Genomic DNA, 22,233 nt, shown 5'->3' on the forward strand with positions numbered 1-22,233 from the left:
GGCGCGTAAACCGTCACAACGGCGGTCACTGCTGCATCGCGCGGCGCTTACAGATGCGCTGCTTCTGCGGCCGTCTGGAACGTTCTCCCCTTCTGATGTTTGGAAGCCACTGGGAGCTATACGCACTTTTAAATCATCGTCGTCTGGATTGACGAAACTCATTTCTTGAGAATTGCTTCTTGTGTTTAGTTTGTTGTCCTTCCCCCCCACCGCCGCGTAGTACAGTTGGCTGCGTACGGTGCAAAAGAAGTTCAACACACATACACATACATACTGCCCATAGACTCAACACTGCCCATAGACTCAACACTTCCCATAGACTCAGCACTGCCCATAGACTCAACACTGCCCATAGACTCAACACTACCCATAGACTCAACACTGCCCATAGACTCAACACTGCCCATAGACTCAACACTGCCCATAGACTCAACACTGCCCATAGACTCAACACTGCTCATAGACTCAACACTACCCATAGACTCAACACTGCCCATAGACTCAACACTACCCATAGACTCAACACTGCACCTCCGATTAGCACGGATGGCTATGTAAGGTGTGAAAAAAGTTCAACATACATTCCAACAAGGCACAACCTTTGAAAATAAATACTGTATAGGCAGTACTCAAGTCCTGTGTCTCCTGAATTGGCACCTGTCACGATGTTGAGGTTATATCATGGGACAAAATATGAAAAATAAGAATGAGATGTTACCCTATCTGGTAATAAAAACAGGTGTTAAGATGTTCGCACACAAAATAGGTACGATTTGCAATTAATCAAGTTACCGCACGCACAGTTATTCTGGTGAACATGCAAACACAAACATGGCACTGGTAGAAAATATGTGATGCGTTGTCTGTGTGGCTGATTGGCCTACACCAAAGACAGCAGCCTTGTACTGGTAGGAACCTCCTGGTTACGCCAGCCCACAGGGGATTATTGTGTCCGTCCGTCGTGCATCAAAAAATGGGAGGGGTGGGGCTGGGTGGAGAGGGGAGGGTGGGGAGGGGCTGGGTGGGGAGGGTGGGGAGGGGCTGGGTAGGGAGGGTGGGGAGGGGCTGGGTGGGGAGGTTTGGGAGGGGTGGGGCTGGGTGGAGAGGGGAGGGGCTGGGTGGGGAGGGGCTGGGTGGAGAGGGGAGGGTGGGGAGGGGCTGGGTGGGGAGGGGCTTGGTGGGGAGGTTTGGGAGGGGTGGGGCTGGGTGGAGAGGGGAGGGGCTGGGTGGGGAGTTTTAGGAGGGACTAGGTGGGGAGGGTGGGGCTGGGTGGGGGAGGGGTGGGGCTGGGTGGGGAGGGGCTGGTCACCCCGTGGTGCCCTTATAAAACTCAACCTACTCAAGCCGGCTTGTGCCCGTCCTCACAGTCGGGCAAATTTGCGGAATACACCACGCCGCCGTTGACCCTGCAGGCCATTGACCGAGCAACCCAACGTTCCTCCCAGCTCCCTCCGCAGGACAATGTGTTGCAGTCACTTGATTCTGTGCATAAAGGTTCCTACGTGGTGTTTGAGCATCTTAACACAAATCCTGTTCCATCGCCACAATGGGGTAAACTCCTACCAAACGGAAGCCTATCGTGCATGGCGCGGCGTTGCCCTTTGCACATCGTGTCCATGTGGGGGCGCCGAGCGAGCATCTTCCGAGTGTCGATGCAGGCCTTCCACGAGGGGTTCTGCGATTCCACCCGCAGTGGGCAGTGTTCCAATAAACCAGAGGTCGCAAACGGGTTTTGATTCCTTACCCGTACCCGGCCGCACCAGGGTCGCAAATGGGTACCCGTACCCGTACCCGGCCGGGTATGGGTACCCGTTCCTTACCTGTACCTGTACCCTACCCGAAATGAGTGACAAACGGTTACTCACCAGTGACTCACGGCCTACCCGAACCCGTACCCGGCCGCACCAGGGTCGCAAAAAGCTACCCGTACTTGTACCCGGCCGGGTACGGGTAGCCGGGTATCGGGTAGGGTACGGGTATCGGGTACCTGGTTGCGACCTCTGCAATAAACGCATCACTTTGCAGCTCTGCCCTCCTCGTGTAGTCACTTGACACACTTCATTGAAGGCGCGTTCCACTTGACATCAGGCGGAGACCCCCCACTGCAACAGCCCCGAGTCTCCCGCGCGTCTCTCTTTTATACCGACACGAGGCCACGCCCCCATTCTCGAACCTTCTCGCTGACTCTGGACCCTCGCTCCACCGGCAGACTCCACCGTCCTCTTCCATCGCCTGACCACGCTCCCTTCTCGAGCATTCCCGTAGCCACCAGTCCCTTCACACTCACAACTGGACCCCTGTCATTACCTCCCGTGGCCACCAGTCCCTTTGTACTGCAGGCTGACTCCCCTATCATTACCTCCCGTGGCCACTAGTCCATTCGCACTGCAGGCTGACTCCCCTGTCATTACCTCCGGGGGCCACTAGTCCATTCGCACTGCAGGCTGACTCCCCTGTCATTACCTCCGGGGGCCACCAGTCCATTCACACTGCAGGCTGACTCCCCTGTCATTACCTTCCGTGGCCACTAGTCCATTCGCACTGCAGGCTGACTCCCCTGTCATTACCTCCGGGGGCCACTAGTCCATTCGCACTGCAGGCTGACTCCCCTGTCATTACCTCTCGTGGCCACTAGTCCATTCGCACTGCAGGCTGACTCCCCTGTTATTACCTCCCGAGGCCACTAGTCCATTCGCACTGCAGGCTGACTCCCCTGTCATTACCTCCCGTGGCCACTAGTCCATTCGCACTGCAGGCTGACTCCCCTGTCATTACCTCCCGAGGCCACTAGTCCATTCACACTGCAGGCTGACTCCCCTGTCATTACCTCCGGTGGCCACTAGTCCATTCGCACTGCAGGCTGACTCTCCTGTCATTACCTCCCGTGGCCACCAGTCCATTCGCACTGCAGGCTGACTCCCCTGTCATTACCTCCCGTGGCCACTAGTCCATTCGCGCTGCAGGCTGACTCCCCTGTCATTACCTCCGGGAGCCACTAGTCCATTTGCACTGTAGGCTGACTCCCCCGTCGTTACCTCCCGTGGCCACTAGTCCCTTCGCACTGCAGGCTGACTCCCCTGTCATTACCTCCCGTGGCCACTAGTCCACTCACAGCGCATGTAGACTCTTCTGTCACTACACTCGTACAGGATGCCCTTGAATAACTTGGGCCGTGGGTCCCTCCCCATGTGAGCCTGCGGCTCCGCTGTGTCTTCGTCTACAGGGCGGGGGGGGTGGTCTCTGTCCGGCAATGCGCCACGGGGGAGAGACGTTAACGACCTTGCCTGGTATGCAAAGAGGTCGTGGGTTCGAGTGCGACTCTCACGCCCGCTGTATATTTTGGAGTTCGCGTGGTCGCGTGGATTGTTGTACGGGTCCTCCACGTGATAAGCCACTTGGTTGAATTATCATTTGCGGCCAGGTCACTTCTAAATAAAAAGCTCTATAGAGCTCAGTGGGCCTTACGTGATAAAAAAAATATATAGTTTAGATGCAACTCGCCATGCCAGTCTCTGTGTAAGTATGGATTTCGTCCACGAGTCTACGGGTCCATCTTCTTGGTTCTTTCGGTAAAGTCACGTAGAAGGGAAGTAATAAAATAATAAAAGTAAAACAATAAAATAATTCTCACGACGTTTCGGCCACAACGCAAGCAGCCATCCTCAGGTGAAGACCAGGTCTGTCGGGGAGATTATTATGTTTTATTTGTATTATTTTATTACTTCCCTTCTACGTGACGTTACCGGAAGAACCAAGAAGATGAATCCCTGCAGTCACGAAAGCTTTAAATCGAAAAGGAGTCTACGGGTCTTCGTGTGTCTATGGGTCCTCGTGTAGGTCTAAAGGTGTCTACAAGTTCTCTGCGTAAGCCTGTGGGTCGGCCTCTTGTGAGTTTGTGACTCTGCACGCGTCGATGGCTGCTCGATGCGAGACATGATTCTCAATAAAAGTCTACGGATCTCTTTGCGAGTCACGTGTGACCGGTCTGAAACCACCAACTCCCTGCACTTGAGCACCCAGTTCAATCCCGGTTGCGTTGATTGAACCCCGGTTTCCGGTTCGGTGTCTTTTTAAAATCCTTTATATTAAGTTCACTTGCTTGCTTGCGTGCTTGCGTGCTTGCTTGCTTGCTTACGACCGTGCAAATCTTTCGGTCGTTTTTTTAACCCACTTCCCGTGATCCAATCGAGCAGACATTTTGCACACAGACTCGTTGTGCGTGACAATTAATTTTCGTGAAAAAGAAAATTTCAAAATTTTACACTGTTTAGGGAAATTTTTTTAAATATTTAAATACCAATTGCTTAATGGTGGCAGACAATCATCTGACCCATAGGTGACAGCCATCTCAAGCCAGAGGACGAGAGGACTCTAGCCGCCCGTTTCATGATGGCGCAAATGTTGACTAACCACATGGCATGAAATCCCTGCCCCCACGCTGTACAATTTATAGAGCAGTTAAATTGAAGCCGCCAGGTTCTTGAAAGTGGTCAAACGGGTCAACGCTAGTGCCCTCGGGAATAAACGGGGCATGTCAAGAGGTGATCTTTCATTTTTAAATCCTTTATATTAACTTCACTTGCTTGCTTGCTTACTCAATAAAAACAGAAATGAATAATAAAATGAAACCGATGCCACGCATATAAAGGATTTATAGTGAAAAACTTTGTTTTTACGGGTTAATTTTTTTCACAATCAGAATATTAAAAAATGGATCCTGGGGAAATCCCGTGAGCTATGAAGCGCTATTTCACCACATGTCCAGATGATGGTGGGGAGGGGTAAAGGGGTAAATGTCCTCTGTGTCATTTGGCTTTCTCTTGCCCGTGACTTGGCAAAAATGTTGCCATCGCTGTCTTGCCCCAGGTCCTTTTGTGGTTCAATTTGCCTGCACGGCTTGCACCCGGACATTAGCCTCGACTGCAAATCAATCAGCCCGCGTGCGCACACAGAGACACAGATCCCCCATATAGCCCGCACAAGTCGTTTGGGGCAAGTGCTGTTAGTGAGTTATGTGTGTGTAGAACGTATTTCCGCAACGCACGTCGCAAACCGTGTTTATTGGAGGTGCAGTGTTGAGTCTATGGGCAGTGTTGAGTCTATGGGTAGTGTTGAGTCTGTGGGTAGTGTTGAGTCTATGGGCAGTGTTTAGTCTATGGGCAGTGTTTAGTCTATGGGCAGTGTTGAGTCTATGGGCAGTGTTGAGTCTATGGGCAGCGTTGAGTCTATGGGCAGTGTTGAGTCTGTGGGCAGTGTTGAGTCTGTGGGTAGTGTTGAGTCTATGGGCAGTGTTTAGTCTATGGGCAGTGTTTTAGTCTATGGGCAGTGTTGAGTCTATGGGCAGTGTTGAGTCTATGGGCAGTGTTGAGTCTGTGGGCAGTGTTGAGTCTGTGGGTAGTGTTGAGTCTATGGGCAGTGTTTAGTCTATGGGCAGTGTTTTAGTCTATGGGCAGTGTTGAGTCTATGGGCAGTGTTGAGTCTATGGGCAGTGTTGAGTCTGTGGGCAGTGTTGAGTCTGTGGGTAGTGTTGAGTCTATGGGCAGTGTTTAGTCTATGGGCAGTGTTTTAGTCTATGGGCAGTGTTGAGTCTATGGGCAGTGTTGAGTCTATGGGCAGTGTTGAGTCTATGGGCAGTGTTGAGTCTGTGGGCAGTGTTGAGTCTGTGGGCAGTGTTGAGTCTATGGGCAGTGTTGAGTCTGTGGGCAGTGTTGAGTCTATGGGCAGTGTTGAGTCTATGGGCAGTGTTGAGTCTGTGGGCAGTGTTGAGTCTATGGGTAGTGTTGAGTCTATGGGCAGTGTTGAGTCTATGTGCAGTGTTGAGTCTATGGGTAGTGTGAGTCTATGGGTAGTGTGAGTCTATGTGCAGTGTTGAGTCTATGGGTAGTGTGAGTCTATGGGTAGTGTGAGTCTATGGGCAGTGTTGAGTCTATGGGTAGTGTGAGTCTATGGGTAGTGTTGAGTCTATGGGCAGTGTTGAGTCTATGGGCAGTGTTGAGTCTATGGGCAGTGTTGAGTCTATGGGCAGTGTTGAGTCTATGGGTAGTGTTGAGTCTATGGGCAGTGTTGAATCTATGGGCAGTGTTGAGTCTATGGGTAGTGTTGAGTCTATGGGAGGTGTTGAGTCTATGGGCAGTGTTAAGTCTATGGGCAGTGTTGAGTCTATGGGCAGTGTTGAGTCTATGGTGCAGTGTTGAGGCTATGGTGCAGTGTTGAGTCTATGGGCAGTGTTGAGTCTATGGGCAGTGTTGAGTCTATGGGTAGTGTTGAGTCTATGGGCAGTGTGAGTCTATGGGCAGTGTTGAGTCTATGGGCAGTGTTGAGTCTATGGGTAGTGTGAGTCTATGGGCAGTGTTGAGTCTATGGGTAGTGTGAGTCTATGGGTAGTGTTGAGTCTATGGGCAGTGTTGAGTCTATAGGCAGTGTTGAGTCTATGGGCAGTGTTGAGTCTATGGGCAGTGTTGAGTCTATGGGTAGTGTTGAGTCAATGGGCAGTGTTGAATCTATGGGCAGTGTTGAGTCTATGGGTAGTGTTGAGTCTATGGGAGGTGTTGAGTCTATGGGCAGTGTTAAGTCTATGGGCAGTGTTGAGTCTATGGGCAGTGTTGAGTCTATGGTGCAGTGTTGAGGCTATGGTGCAGTGTTGAGTCTATGGGCAGTGTTGAGTCTATGGGCAGTGTTGAGTCTATGGGTAGTGTTGAGTCTATGGGCAGTGTGAGTCTATGGGCAGTGTTGAGTCTATGGGCAGTGTTGAGTCTATGGGCAGTGTTGAGTCTATGGGCAGTATTAGTCTATGGGTAGTGTTGAGTCTATGGGCAGTGTTGAGTCTATGGGCAGTGTGAGTCTATGGGCAGTGTTGAGTCTATGGGCAATGTTGAGTCTATGGGCAGTGTTGAGTATATGGGCAGTGTTGAGTCTATGGGCAGTGTTGAGTCTATGGGTAGTGTTGAGTCTATGGGCAGTGTTGAGTCTATGGGCAGTGTTGAGTCTATGGGCAGTGTTGAGTCTATGGGCAGTGTTGAGGCTATGGGCAGTGTTGAGTCTATGGGTAGTGTTGAGTCTATGGGCAGTGTTGAGTCTATGGGCAGTGTTGAGTCTATGGGCAGTGTTGAGTCTATGGGCAGTGTTGAGTCTATGGGCAGTGTTGAGTCTATGGGCAGTGTTGAGTCTATGGGCAGTGTTGAGTCTGTGGGTAGTGTTGAGTTTATGGGCAGTGTTTAGTCTATGGGCAGTGTTTAGTCTATGGGCAGTTTTGAGTCTATGGGCAGTGTTGAGTCTATAGGCAGTGTTGAGTCTATGGGCAGTGTTGAGTCTGTGGGCAGTGTTGAGTCTGTGGGTAGTGTTGAGTCTATGGGCAGTGTTTAGTCTATGGGCAGTGTTTAGTCTATGGGCAGTGTTGAGTCTATGGGCAGTGTTGAGTCTATGGGCAGTGTTGAGTCTATGGGCAGTGTTGAGTCTGTGGGCAGTGTTGAGTCTGTGGGTAGTGTTGAGTCTATGGGCAGTGTTTAGTCTATGGGTAGTGTTTAGTCTATGGGCAGTGTTGAGTCTATGGGCAGTGTTGAGTCTATGGGCAGTGTTGAGTCTATGGGCAGTGTTGAGTCTGTGGGCAGTGTTGAGTCTGTGGGCAGTGTTGAGTCTATGGGCAGTGTTGAGTCTGTGGGCAGTGTTGAGTCTATGGGCAGTGTTGAGTCTATGGGCAGTGTTGAGTCTATGGGCAGTGTTGAGTCTATGGGTAGTGTTGAGTCTATGGGCAGTGTTGAGTCTATGTGCAGTGTTGAGTCTATGGGTAGTGTGAGTCTATGGGCAGTGTTGAGTCTATGGGCAGTGTTGAGGCTATGGGCAGTGTTGAGTCTATGGGTAGTGTTGAGTCTATGGGCAGTGTTGAGTCTATGGTGCAGTGTTAAGTCTATAGGCAGTGTTGAGTCTATGGGCAGTGTTGAGTCTATGGGCAGTATTAGTCTATGGGTAGTGTTGAGTCTATGGGTAGTGTTGAGTCTATGGTCAGTGTTGGTCTATGGGCAGTGTTGAGTCTATGGGCAGTGTTGAGTCTATGGGTAGTGTTGAGTCTATGGACAGTGTTGGTCTTTGTGCAGTGTTGAGTCTATGGGCAGTGTTGAGTCTATGGGTAGTGTTGGTCTATGGGTAGTGTTGAGTCTATGGGCAGTGTTGAGTCTATGGTGCAGTGTTGAGTCTATGGTGCAGTGTTGAGTCTATGGGTAGTGTTGAGTCTATGGGCAGTGTGAGTCTATGGGCAGTGTTGAGTCTATGGGCAGTGTTGAGTCTATGGGCAGTGTTGAGTCTATGGGCAGTATTAGTCTATGGGTAGTGTTGAGTCTATGGGCAGTGTTGAGTCTATGGGCAGTGTGAGTCTATGGGCAGTGTTGAGTCTATGGGCAATGTTGAGTCTATGGGCAGTGTTGAGTATATGGGCAGTGTTGAGTCTATGGGCAGTGTTGAGTCTATGGGTAGTGTTGAGTCTATGGGCAGTGTTGAGTCTATGGGCAGTGTTGAGTCTATGGGCAGTGTTGAGTCTATGGGCAGTGTTGAGGCTATGGGCAGTGTTGAGTCTATGGGTAGTGTTGAGTCTATGGGCAGCGTTGAGTCTATGGGCAGTGTTGAGTCTATAGGCAATGTTGAGTCTATGGGCAGTGTTGAGTCTATGGGCAGTATTAGTCTATGGGTAGTGTTGAGTCTATGGGCAGTATTAGTCTATGGGCAGTGTTGAGTCTATGGGTAGTGTTGAGTCTATGGGCAGTGTTGAGTCTATGGGCAGTGTTGAGTCTATGGGTAGTGTTGAGTCTATGGGCAGTGTTGAGTCTATGGGCAGTGTTGAGTCTATGAGCAGTGTTGAGTCTATGGGCAGTGTTGAGTCTATGGGCAGTGTTGAGGCTATGGGCAGTGTTGAGTCTATGGGTAGTGTTGAGTCTATGGGCAGTGTTGAGTCTATGGTGCAGTGTTGAGTCTATAGGCAGTGTTGAGTCTATGGGCAGTGTTGAGTCTATGGGCAGTATTAGTCTATGGGTAGTGTTGAGTCTATGGGTAGTGTTGAGTCTATGGTCAGTGTTGGTCTATGGGCAGTGTTGAGTCTATGGGCAGTGTTGAGTCTATGGGTAGTGTTGAGTCTATGGACAGTGTTGGTCTTTGTGCAGTGTTGAGTCTATGGGCAGTGTTGAGTCTATGGGTAGTGTTGGTCTATGGGTAGTGTTGAGTCTATGGGCAGTGTTGAGTCTATGGTGCAGTGTTGAGTCTATGGTGCAGTGTTGAGTCTATGGGTGGTGTTGAGTCTATGGTGCAGTGTTGAGTCTATGGGCAGTGTTGTGTCTATGGTGCAGTGTTGAGTCTATGGGCAGTGTTGAGTCTATGGTGCAGTGTTGAGTCTATGGTGCAGTGTTGAGTCTATGGGTGGTGTTGAGTCTATGGTGCAGTGTTGAGTCTATGGTGCAGTGTTGAGTCTATGGTGCAGTGTTGAGTCTATGGTGCAGTATTGAGTCTATGGGTGGTGTTGAGTCTATGGTGCAGTGTTGAGTCTATGGTGCAGTGTTGAGTCTATGGTGCAGTGTTGAGTCTATGGTGCAGTGTTGAGTCTATGGTGCAGTGTTGAGTCTATGGGTGGTGTTGAGTCTATGGGCAGTGTTGAGTCTAAGGGCAGTGTTGAGTCTATGGGCAGTGTTGAGTCTATGGTGCAGTGTTGAGTCTATGGACAGTGTTGAGTCTATGGGTAGTGTTGAGTCTATGGTGCAGTGTTGAGTCTATGGTGCAGTGTTGAGTCTATGGTGCAGTGTTGAGTCTATGGGCAGTGTTGAGTCTATGGGCAGTGTTGAGTCTATGGGCAGTGTTGAGTCTATGGGCAGTGTTGAGTCTATGGGTGGTGTTGAGTCTATGGGCAGTGTTGAGTCTATGGTGCAGTGTTGAGTCTATGGTGCAGTGTTGAGTCTATGGGTGGTGTTGAGTCTATGGTGCAGTGTTGAGTCTATGGGTGGTGTTGAGTCTATGGTGCAGTGTTGAGTCTATGGTGCAGTGTTGAGTCTATGGTGCAGTGTTGAGTCTATGGTGCAGTATTGAGTCTATGGGTGGTGTTGAGTCTATGGTGCAGTGTTGAGTCTATGGGTAGTGTTGGTCTATGGGTAGTGTTGAGTCTATGGGCAGTGTTGAGTCTATGGTGCAGTGTTGAGTCTATGGTGCAGTGTTGAGTCTATGGGTGGTGTTGAGTCTATGGTGCAGTGTTGAGTCTATGGGCAGTGTTGAGTCTATGGTGCAGTGTTGAGTCTATGGGCAGTGTTGAGTCTATGGTGCAGTGTTGAGTCTATGGTGCAGTGTTGAGTCTATGGGTGGTGTTGAGTCTATGGTGCAGTGTTGAGTCTATGGTGCAGTGTTGAGTCTATGGTGCAGTGTTGAGTCTATGGTGCAGTATTGAGTCTATGGGTGGTGTTGAGTCTATGGTGCAGTGTTGAGTCTATGGTGCAGTGTTGAGTCTATGGTGCAGTGTTGAGTCTATGGTGCAGTGTTGAGTCTATGGTGCAGTGTTGAGTCTATGGGTGGTGTTGAGTCTATGGGCAGTGTTGAGTCTAAGGGCAGTGTTGAGTCTATGGGCAGTGTTGAGTCTATGGTGCAGTGTTGAGTCTATGGACAGTGTTGAGTCTATGGGTAGTGTTGAGTCTATGGTGCAGTGTTGAGTCTATGGTGCAGTGTTGAGTCTATGGTGCAGTGTTGAGTCTATGGGCAGTGTTGAGTCTATGGGCAGTGTTGAGTCTATGGGCAGTGTTGAGTCTATGGGCAGTGTTGAGTCTATGGGTGGTGTTGAGTCTATGGGCAGTGTTGAGTCTATGGTGCAGTGTTGAGTCTATGGGTAGTGTTGAGTCTATGGGCAGTGTTGAGTCTATGGGTAGTGTTGAGTCTATGGGCAGTGTTGAGTCTTTGGGCAGTGTTGAGTCTTTGGGCAGTGTTGAGTTTATGGGCAGTGTTGAGTCTATGGGTAGTGTTGAGTCTATGGGTAGTGTTGAGTCTATGGGTAGTGTTGAGTCTATGGGCAGTGTTGAGTCTATGGGCAGTGTTGAGTCTATGGGTAGTGTTGAGTCTATGGGCAGTGTTGAGTCTATGGGCAGTGTTGAGTCTATGGGCAGTGTTGAGTCTTTGGGCAGTGTTGAGTCTTTGGGCAGTGTTGAGTTTATGGGCAGTGTTGAGTCTTTGGGCAGTGTTGAGTCTTTGGGCAGTGTTGAGTTTATGGGCAGTGTTGAGTCTATGGGTAGTGTTGAGTCTATGGGTAGTGTTGAGTCTATGGGTAGTGTTGAGTCTATGGGCAGTGTTGAGTCTATGGGCAGTGTTGAGTCTATGGGTAGTGTTGAGTCTATGGGCAGTGTTGAGTCTATGGGTAGTGTTGAGTCTATGGGCAGTGTTGAGTCTATGGGCAGTGTTGAGTCTATGGTGCAGTGTTGAGTCTATGGGTGGTGTTGAGTCTATGGTGCAGTGTTGAGTCTATGGGCAGTGTTGAGTCTATGGTGCAGTGTTGAGTCTATGGGCAGTGTTGAGTCTATGGTGCAGTGTTGAGTCTATGGGTGGTGTTGAGTCTATGGGCAGTGTTGAGTCTATGGTGCAGTGTTGAGTCTATGGGTAGTGTTGAGTCTATGGGCAGTGTTGAGTCTATGGGTAGTGTTGAGTCTATGGGCAGTGTTGAGTCTTTGGGCAGTGTTGAGTCTTTGGGCAGTGTTGAGTTTATGGGCAGTGTTGAGTCTATGGGTAGTGTTGAGTCTATGGGTAGTGTTGAGTCTATGGGTAGTGTTGAGTCTATGGGCAGTGTTGAGTCTATGGGCAGTGTTGAGTCTATGGGTAGTGTTGAGTCTATGGGCAGTGTTGAGTCTATGGGCAGTGTTGAGTCTATGGGCAGTGTTGAGTCTTTGGGCAGTGTTGAGTCTTTGGGCAGTGTTGAGTTTATGGGCAGTGTTGAGTCTATGGGCAGTGTTGAGTCTATGGGCAGTGTTGAGTCTATGGGCAGTGTTGAGTCTTTGGGCAGTGTTGAGTCTATGGGCAGTGTTGAGTCTATGGGCAGTGTTGAGTCTATGGGTAGTATGTGTGTATGGAAGTAGAACTTCTTTCGTACCGTACATAGCCAAACGTGCTAATCGGAGGTGCGGATGAAGGACACCAAACTGAACACAAAGAGCAGCTCGAAGCACGGCGCACGAGAGGGCTGGGTGGGCTGGCCAGCCCCACGCCCGGCCGCCTTTGTCTCCCCAGTGACGATGCTGACACACCGCACCAGGTAAACTCAAATGAGGTCGAGTCGACCTAGGGGAGTCCCAGCACCGGTTCAGATAATCGTCACCGGCGGTGGTCGCGAACGGGACATCGGGACCCGGTTCGCCGGGTTCCGCAGACTGACGCGCCAACACCGCTCCCCACAAAGGTAAAGCTGCCCTCTCTCCCCTCCCCCCGGTATAGCCTCAACAGACTGCTAGAGCCAAGTGCTGTTAGCGAGCTCGCTCTCTCCGCACGTAGGCAGCCCTCACCCCCACCCCTCACCCACACCCACCCCCCTGTGTATTGCGACACAGCGCAGGGCACGTTGGATGAGGTGGTTGAGTGTGTGTGTCATCTAGCATGTTACAACATTGGAACCTCCTTTGGCAGTAAAAAATATGATAATTGGTTGTTTACCCTTCAGAGTTGTGTTTTTTTTGCATTATGACCGCAGGTATTGTGGTCTATGCAAACATGACTCCTTGTAAAAAAAAGGTGTCAGTTTTGTTGCCAGATAGAAAGGTAAAAAAACAATTATCAATTTGTCACTAGTACAGCACTAACCGGTTGTTTTGTAAATGTTGCGGCTTGGCTCTGATACTAATGTGTGATGCGTTGTCTTTGAGACTGATTGGCCTACACCAGAGCCAGCAGCAGTCTTCTTCGTGTCCCAGTCTCACCGCCAGAGTCAGACCGGAGATCAACGCCACAAGGCGAACAGGACAAGAACAAAGTCGCGTTGTTATCAGAGCATGTTTGTGTTTGCGTGTTCACCACAGGTACCGTGATTCCTTGCAAAAGGTTTCTATTTGGTGTTTAAACATCTTAACACAACTAACTGTTTTATTGCCGCAAAGGGTCAAACCTATTCTTGTTTTTATATACCATTGATACTGGCACAAAAAAGGTCCCGTCAAAATATCTACTCATCATATTCAGAACTAAATTTCGATTTAAAGCTTTCGTGACTGCAGGGATTCCTCTTCTTGGTTCTTTCGGTAAAGTCACGTAGAAGGGAAGTAATAAAATAATAAAAATAAAACATCATAAAATAATTATCTCCCCGACAGACCTGGTCTTCACCTGAGGACGGCTGCTTGCGTTGTGGCCGAAACGTCGTGAGAATTATTTTATTATGTTTATTATTTTATTACTTCCCTTCTACGTGATGACTTTACCGAAAGAACCAAGAAAATAAAACTAAACTATATTTTTTTATATTACCCAATGATGACCCCACCCCCACCCACCCTCGGTCCGTGACAACAATTGTCTTCCACGAAGCCGGCCCCTGGCGCATTCCCTGAACTGCCTCGGTCAACCGAGCAGGGTCGATTAGTGCAGCAGTGTCTAACACAAAAAACATGTTTTTTTAGTTCCTGGGTAGTAAGTGTTATTTTTTTCCTAATTGCATATGCCTCAAAAGTACAGAAGATCTTCTTGGTTCTTTCGGTAAAATCACGTAGAAGGGAAATAATAAAATAATAAAAATAACACATATTATGTTTTATTTTTTTATTTTATTATTAGTCACGTAGGAGGGAAATAATAAAATAATAAAAAATAAAACATGTTTTATTTAATAAAAATTAAACATATGTTTTATTTTATTAACAAAATAGAATAATAAAATAATAAAAAATAAACATAATATGTTTTCTTTTCATTATTAAAAGAAAACATATTATGTTTATTTTTATTATTTTATTAAAATAAAACATATTATGTTTATTTTTATTATTTTATTATTCTATTTTTTATTTTATTAATAAAATAAAATAAAACATTTTATGTTTTATTTTTATTATTTTATTATTTCCCTTCTACGTGACTTTACCGAAAGAACCAAGAAGATGAATCCCTGCAGTCACGAAAGCTTGAAATCAAAAGTACAGAAGATGGCTGTTATTATTCCCCCACAAACTTTGCTTTTGTAACCAGGACACTAAGGCAAAGAGAATAATCCACTCCATTAATGACGCTGTGTAACCGAAATGGTTTTATTCGCCATGAAAGTTCGCACAGACAAGGAATTTACTATGGCAGAAAGGTGTATACATTCAACATGTAGGAATCTTAAAACTTAAATAAGTGGTATACAGTCTAACTATACTAAAGTTACAAAGTCTAACTAATACTAAGGGGCTAAAGTATGTAAAATTTTGAATAAGAACACAATATAAAATGTGAATTAGCCGTAATATACAATCTTAAAATACAAATTGGGTAACATGTTCTAAATATGGCAAGGTGTAATTTTGTAGATAAAATGTTATAATAGTAACAATCTTGATGTGAAGCTTTCGTCACTGCAGGAATCCATACGCCTCTCATTGGTTCTTTCGGTAAAGTCACGTGGGTAGAAAATAAAACAAATCACGACGTTTCGGGCACAACACAAGCGCCCGTCATCAGGTGAGAAAGCTGTGTAACAATTTTTTTTTGTTCCTGGGTAGTAAGTGTTATTTTCCTAATTGCTTATGCCTCAAAAGTACAGAAACTGGCTGTTATTCCCCCACAGACTTTGCTTTTGTGACCAGGACAGTGATATTTAGAAATGTACCCATTTTCCATGAGAAAACGCGGTGTGCGTTTGTGTCATTCCTTCACATAAAGTCGTGGTCACAAAAGCAAAATTTTGCGGGGAATAAATATCCCTTTTCTATACTTTTTGAGGCATAAGCATAAATCGTGTTACATAGTCCTCATTTGCTTGATACAGCAAGCGTGCTGTGACGGTTCCACCTGAAGACGGAAGCTTGTGTTGCCTCCGAAACGTCGTGAATTTTATTAATTTTTATTTTATTTTTATTTTACTTTTATTAATTTAACATTTTTACCTACGTGACTTTACCGAAAAAACCTAAGAATGTGTTCCATAGCGTTGGTCACAACTGTGATACAGCAAAGTGGAATAAACGTTATCGCTGTACCGGCATATTCTGTCCGCCGTGCTATGTCATTCACTCCCGACACTGGGCACACGCGCAACGCAACACGGCCAATTTGCCGTACGCTATGCGGGTGAAATCCGTACAGGTGTCTCCAAAACTACGTGAAATATATTTGTAATTTTACCAAGTAGGGCTCCAGTGAGCTGCTATGTATCGTTTTCATTCAGAAGCGACCCGGTTTTCACAAACGATAGCTCGACGAAGTGGGCTTGTCGTCATCATCGTCGTCGTCATCATCGTCATCATCATCGTCATCGTCGTCATCATCATCATCGTTATCGTCGTCATCATTATCGTCGTCATCATCGTCATCATCATCGTCATCATCATCATCATCTTCATCATCATCGTCATCATCATCGTCATCATCGTCATCATCATCTTCATCATCTTCATCATCGTCATCATCGTCGTCGTCATCATCGTCATCATCATCGTCATCATCAATTTCGTCATCGTCATTATCGTCATCATCGTCGTCATCATCGTCATCATCATCTTCATCATCATCGTCATCATCATCTTCATCATCGTCATCATCGTCATTATCGTCGTCGTCATCATCGTCATCATCATCGTCATCATCAATTTCGTCATCGTCATTATCGTCATCATCGTCGTCACCATCGTCATCATCATCGTCATCGCGTGGAAATTTACAGCAGCCAAATATCTCTAAATGCGTGACATTCATTATAAATGTTGAGGGGAAAACGCGGATGGACCCGGAGAAAAATCCACGCGACCACGGGGAGAGAGAGACACGCAAACTCCAGATATACAGCAGCAGGCGTCAGTGTCGGGATCAAACCCACGACCTCCTGTACACCAGGCGAGGTAGTTAACATCTCATAGCCACCGTGATGATGAGAGAGACACTCAAACTCCAAATAAACAGGTGTCAGGGTCGGGATCGAACCCACGATCTTCCTGTATATCGGGCGAGGTCGTTAACATCTCCTAGCTACCGTGGTGATGAGAGAAAGAGACACAAAAACTCCAAATATACAGCAGCAGGCGTCAGGGTCAGGATCGAACCCACGACGTCCTGTACACCAGGCGAGGTAGTTAACATCTCATAGCCACCGTGATGATAATGAGAGAGAGAGACACGCAAACTCCAAATATACAGCAGCAGGCGTCAGTGTCAGGATCGAACCCACGACCTCCTGCACACCAGGCGAGGTAGTTAACATCTCATAGCCACCGTGATGATGATGAGAGAGAGAGACACTCAAACTCCAAATATACAGGTGTCAGGGTCGGGATCGAACCCACGATCTTCCTGTAGACCGGGCGAGGTCGTTAACATCTCCTAGCCACCGTGAATGACCTTCTAGAAAAAATGTAGCCACGTCTCCTACACACCCCCAGGAAGGGCATCTCACACCCCCAGGGGATGGCGTGACACCCCCTGGTTAAGAAGAACCACTGATGTAGTGTATAGCGTAGTGTATAGTCGTGTATAGTGTAGTGTACGGTAGTGTTGTGCATAGTAGCGTAGTGTATAGTGTAGTGTATAGTGTAGTGTTTATAGTAGTGTATAGTGTTGTGTATAGTAGTGTAGTTTATAGTGTAATGTAGAGTAGTGTATAGTAGAGTGATGTAAAGTGTAGTATATAGTAGTGTAGTGTATAGTAGTGTATAGTGTAGTGTATAGTGTAGTGTATAGTAGAGTGATGTAAAGTGTAGTATATAGTAGTGTAGTGTATAGTAGTGTAGTGTTATAGTAGTGTATAGTGTAGTGTATAGTAGAGTGATGTTAAGTGTAGTATATAGTAGTGTAGTATATAGTAGTGTAGTGTATAGTAGTGTGTAGTGTAGTGTATAGTAGTGTAGTGTATAATGTAGTGTATAGTAGTGTAGTGTATAATGTAGTGTATAATGTAGTGTATAATGTAGTGTGTAGTAGTGTAGTGTATAGTAGTGTAGTGTATAATGTAGTGTACAGTAGTGTAGTGTATAGTAGTGTAGTGTATAATGTAGTGTATAGTAGTGTAGTGTATAGTAGTGTAGTGTATAATGTAGTGTATAGTAGTGTAGTGTATAATGTAGTGTAGTGTATAATGTAGTGTATAGTGTAGTGTATAATGTAGTGTATAGTAGTGTAGTGTATAGTAGTGTAGTGTATAATGTAGTGTATAGTAGTGTAGTGTATAATGTAGTGTAGTGTATAATGTAGTGTATAGTGTAGTGTATAATGTAGTGTATAGTAGTGTAGTGTAGTGCAGTGTTTCTTAATATTGACTGCAGTCTTGCACCCTTTTGGTTCTTAATCGTAAAAAAAAATGCACAATGTTCATAATTACACAGAGGCTTTGCTGAAACAAAGAAAGTTGTGTTATTAATGTAGCCCCGTGACGAATTTGTGTTTTCGATGATTGACCTCACAAAAAACCTGGCCACGTCTCGCACCCCCAGAAAGGGCATCTGACAGCCCCAGGGGGTCGCGTGACATCCCCAGTTAGAGGCACTGCTCAAGAGTACACCCAGTCACTTTCACCGCCCACAGAGGGAGAGCGAACAAACACACTCACACACCACACACTCACACACACTCACACTCTCACACACACTCACACACTTATACACTCTCACACACACTCACACACCACACACTCATACCACACATACTCACACACTCACACCACACACTCACACACACCACACACTCATACACTCACACACACACACCACACACTCACACACTCACACATACTCACACACTCACACACTCACGCACACCACACACCACACACACTCACACACACTCACACACACTCACACACCACACACACACTCACTCACACATACCCTACCCCCCACGCCAGCACGCAACCCCCTACTGTAATAATTACACTCAGAGTGCCCTTTACACTGTGGTGGGGGTGGTGGTGGTGGGGGTGGTGGTGGGGGTGGGGGTGGTGGTGGTGGGGGTGGTGGTGGGGGTGGGGGTGGTGGTGGTGGGGGTGGTGGGGGTGGTGGTGGGGGTGGGGGTGGTGGTGGTGGGGGTGGTGGGGGTGGTGGGGGTGGTGGTGGGGGTGGGGGTGGTGGTGGTGGGGGTGGTGGGGGTGGTGGTGGGGGTGGTGGTGGTGGGGGGTGGTGGTGGGGGTGGTGGTGGTGGGGGTGGTGGTGGTGGGGGTGGTGGTGGGGGTGGTGGTGGGGGTGGTGGTGGTGGGGGTGGTGGGGGTGGTGGTGGTGGGGGTGGTGGTGGGGGTGGTGGCGGTGGGGGGTGGTGGTGGTGGTGGTGGTGGGGGTGGTGGTGGTGGGGGTGGTGGTGGTGGGGGTGGTGGGGGTGGTGGTGGTGGGGGTGGTGGTGGTGGTGGTGGTGGTGGTGGTGGTGGGGTGGTGGTGGTGGGGGTGGTGGGGGTGGTGGTGGTGAGGGTGGTGGTGGTGGGGGTGGTGGTGGGGGTGGTGGTGGTGGGGGTGGTGGTGGTGGGGGTGGTGGTGGGGGTGGTGGTGGGGGTGGTGGTGGTGGGGGTGGTGGTGGTGGGGGTGGTGGGGGTGGTGGTGGTGGGGGTGGTGGTGGGGGTGGTGGTGGTGGGGGTGGTGGTGGTGGTGGTGGTGGGGGTGGTGGTGGTGGGGGTGGTGGTGGTGGGGGTGGTGGGGGTGGTGGTGGTGGGGGTGGTGGTGGTGGTGGTGGTGGTGGTGGGGGTGGTGGTGGTGGGGGTGGTGGGGGTGGTGGTGGTGAGGGTGGTGGTGGTGGGGGTGGTGGTGGGGGTGGTGGGGGTGGTGGGGGTGGTGGGGGTGGTGGGGGGGGTGGTGGGGGGGGTGGTGGTGGGGGTGGTGGTGGGGGTGGTGGTGGGGGTGGTGGTGGGGGTGGTGGGGGGGGTGGTGGGGGGGGGTGGTGGTGGGGGGGGTGGTGGGGGTGGTGGTGGGGGTGGTGGTGGGGGTGGTGGTGGGGGGTGGTGGGGGTGGTGGGGGTGGTGGTGGGGGTGGTGGGGGGGGTGGTGGGGGGGGTGGTGGTGGGGGTGGTGGTGGGGGTGGTGGTGGGGGTGGTGGGGGGGGTGGTGGGGGGGGTGGTGGTGGGGGGGGTGGTGGGGGTGGTGGTGGGGGTGGTGGTGGGGGTGGTGGTGGGGGTGGTGGTGGGGGTGGTGGGGGTGGTGGTGGGGGTGGTGGGGGTGGTGGTGGGGGTGGTGGGGGTGGTGGTGGGGGTGGTGGGGTGGTGGTGGGGGTGGTGGGGGTGGTGGTGGTGGGGGTGGGGGTGGTGGGGGTGGTGGTGGTGGGGGTGGTGGTGGTGGGGGTGGTGGGGGTGGTGGTGGTGGGGGGTGGGGGTGGTGGGGGTGGTGGTGGTGGGGGTGGTGGTGGTGGGGGTGGTGGTGGTGGGGGGTGGGTGTGGTGGGGGTGGTGGTGGTGGGGGTGGTGGTGGTGGGGGTGGTGGTGGTGGGGGTGGTGGTGGTGGTGGGGGTGGGGGTGGTGGGGGTGGTGGTGGTGGGGGTGGTGGTGGTGGGGGTGGTGGTGGTGGGGGTGGGGGTGGTGGGGGTGGTGGTGGTGGGGGTGGTGGTGGTGGGGGTGGTGGTGGTGGGGGTGGTGGTGGTGGTGGGGGTGGGGGTGGTGGGGGTGGTGGTGGTGGGGGTGGTGGTGGTGGGGGTGGTGGTGGTGGGGGTGGGGGTGGTGGGGGTGGTGGGGGTGGTGGTGGTGGGGGTGGTGGTGGTGGGGGTGGGGGTGGTGGGGGTGGTGGGGGTGGTGGTGGTGGGGGTGGTGGTGGTGGGGGTGGGGGTGGTGGGGGTGGTGGGGGTGGTGGTGGTGGGGGTGGGGGTGGTGGGGGTGGTGGGGGTGGGGGTGGTGGTGGTGGGGGGGTGGTGGGGGTGGTGGTGGGGGTGGTGGTGGGGGTGGTGGTGGTGGTGGTGGGGGTGGGGGTGGTGGGGGTGGTGGTGGTGGGGGTGGTGGTGGTGGGGGTGGGGGTGGTGGGGGTGGTGGTGGTGGGGGTGGTGGTGGTGGGGGTGGTGGTGGTGGTGGGGGTGGGGGTGGTGGGGGTGGTGGTGGTGGGGGTGGTGGTGGTGGGGGTGGTGGTGGTGGTGGGGGTGGGGGTGGTGGGGGTGGTGGTGGTGGGGGTGGTGGTGGTGGGGGTGGTGGTGGTGGTGGGGGTGGGGGTGGTGGGGGTGGTGGTGGTGGGGGTGGTGGTGGTGGGGGTGGTGGTGGTGGTGGGGGTGGGGGTGGTGGGGGTGGTGGTGGTGGGGGTGGTGGTGGTGGGGGTGGTGGTGGTGGTGGGGGTGGGGGTGGTGGGGGTGGTGGTGGTGGGGGTGGTGGTGGTGGGGGTGGTGGTGGTGGTGGGGGTGGGGGTGGTGGGGGTGGTGGTGGTGGGGGTGGTGGTGGTGGTGGGGGTGGGGGTGGTGGGGGTGGTGGTGGTGGGGGTGGTGGTGGTGGGGGTGGTGGTGGTGGTGGGGGTGGGGGGTGGTGGGGGTGGTGGGGGTGGGGGTGGGTGGTGGTGGGGGGTGGTGGTGGTGGGGGTGGGGGTGGTGGGGGTGGTGGTGGTGGGGGTGGTGGTGGTGGGGGGGGTGGTGGTGGTGGGGGGGTGGGGGTGGTGGGGGGTGGTGGGGGTGGTGGTGGTGGGGGTGGTGGTGGTGGTGGGGGTGGTGGGGGTGGTGGTGGGGGTGGTGGGGGTGGTGGTGGGGGTGGTGGTGGTGGTGGTGGGGGGGGGTGGTGTTGGTGGGGGTGGTGGGGGTGGTGGTGGGGGTGGTGGGGGTGGTGGTGGTGGGGGGGTGGTGGGGGTGGTGGTGGGGGTGGTGGGGTGGTGGTGTTGGTGGTGGGGGTGGTGGTGGTGGGGGTGGGGGTGGTGGTGGTGGGGGTGGTGGGGTTGGTGGTGGTGGGGGGGGTGGTGTTGGTGGGGGTGGTGGGGGTGGTGGTGGGGGTGTTGGTGTTGGTGGTGGGGGTGGTGGTGGTGGTGTTGTTGGTGGGGGTGGTGGGGGTGGTGGTAGGGGTGTTGGTGTTGGTGGTGGTGGTGTTGATGGTGGGGGTGGTGGTGGGGGAGGGGGTGGTGGTGGTGTTGATGGTGGGGGTGGTGGTGGTGGGGGTGGTGGTGGTGGTGGTGGGGGTGGTGGGGGTGGTGGTGGTGGGGGTGGTGGGGGTGGTGGTGGGGGTGGTGGGGGTGGTGGGGGTGGTGGTGGTGGGGGTGGTGGTGGGGGTGGTGGGGGTGGTGGTGGGGGTGGTGGTGGGGGTGGTGGTGGTGGTGGTGGGGGTGGTGGGGGTGGTGGTGGTGGGGGTGGTGGGGGTGGGTGGTGGGGTGGTGGTGGGGGTGGTGGTGGTGGTGGTGGGGGTGGTGGGGGTGGTGGTGGTGGGGGTGGTGGGGGTGGTGGTGGGGGTGGTGGGGGTGGTGGTGGGGGTGGTGGTGGGGGTGGTGGTGGTGGTGGTGGGGGTGGTGGGGGTGGTGGTGGGGGTGGTGGTGGGGGTGGTGGTGGGGGTGGTGGGGGGTGGTGGTGGGGTGGTGGTGGGGGTGGTGGTGGTGGGGGTGGTGGTGGTGGGGGTGGGGGTGGTGGGGGTGGTGGGGGGTGGTGGTGGTGGGGGTGGTGGTGGTGGGGGTGGGGGTGGTGGGGGTGGTGGGGGTGGTGGTGGTGGGGGTGGTGGTGGTGGGGGTGGGGGTGGTGGGGGTGGTGGGGGTGGTGGTGGTGGGGGTGGGGGTGGTGGGGGTGGTGGGGGTGGGGGTGGTGGTGGTGGGGGGGTGGTGGGGGTGGTGGTGGGGGTGGTGGTGGGGGTGGTGGTGGTGGTGGTGGGGGTGGGGGTGGTGGGGGTGGTGGTGGTGGGGTGGTGGTGGTGGGGGTGGTGGTGGTGGGGGTGGTGGTGGTGGTGGGGGTGGGGGTGGTGGGGGTGGTGGTGGTGGGGGTGGTGGTGGTGGGGGTGGTGGTGGTGGTGGGGGTGGGGGTGGTGGGGGTGGTGGTGGTGGGGGTGGTGGTGGTGGGGGTGGTGGTGGTGGTGGGGGTGGGGGTGGTGGGGGTGGTGGTGGTGGGGGTGGTGGTGGTGGGGGTGGTGGTGGTGGTGGGGGTGGGGGTGGTGGGGGTGGTGGTGGTGGGGGTGGTGGTGGTGGGGGTGGTGGTGGTGGTGGGGGTGGTGG

This window comes from Lampetra fluviatilis, chromosome 61 (assembly GCF_964198595.1).
Source record: "Lampetra fluviatilis chromosome 61, kcLamFluv1.1, whole genome shotgun sequence".
Lineage (NCBI taxonomy): Eukaryota > Metazoa > Chordata > Hyperoartia > Petromyzontiformes > Petromyzontidae > Lampetra > Lampetra fluviatilis.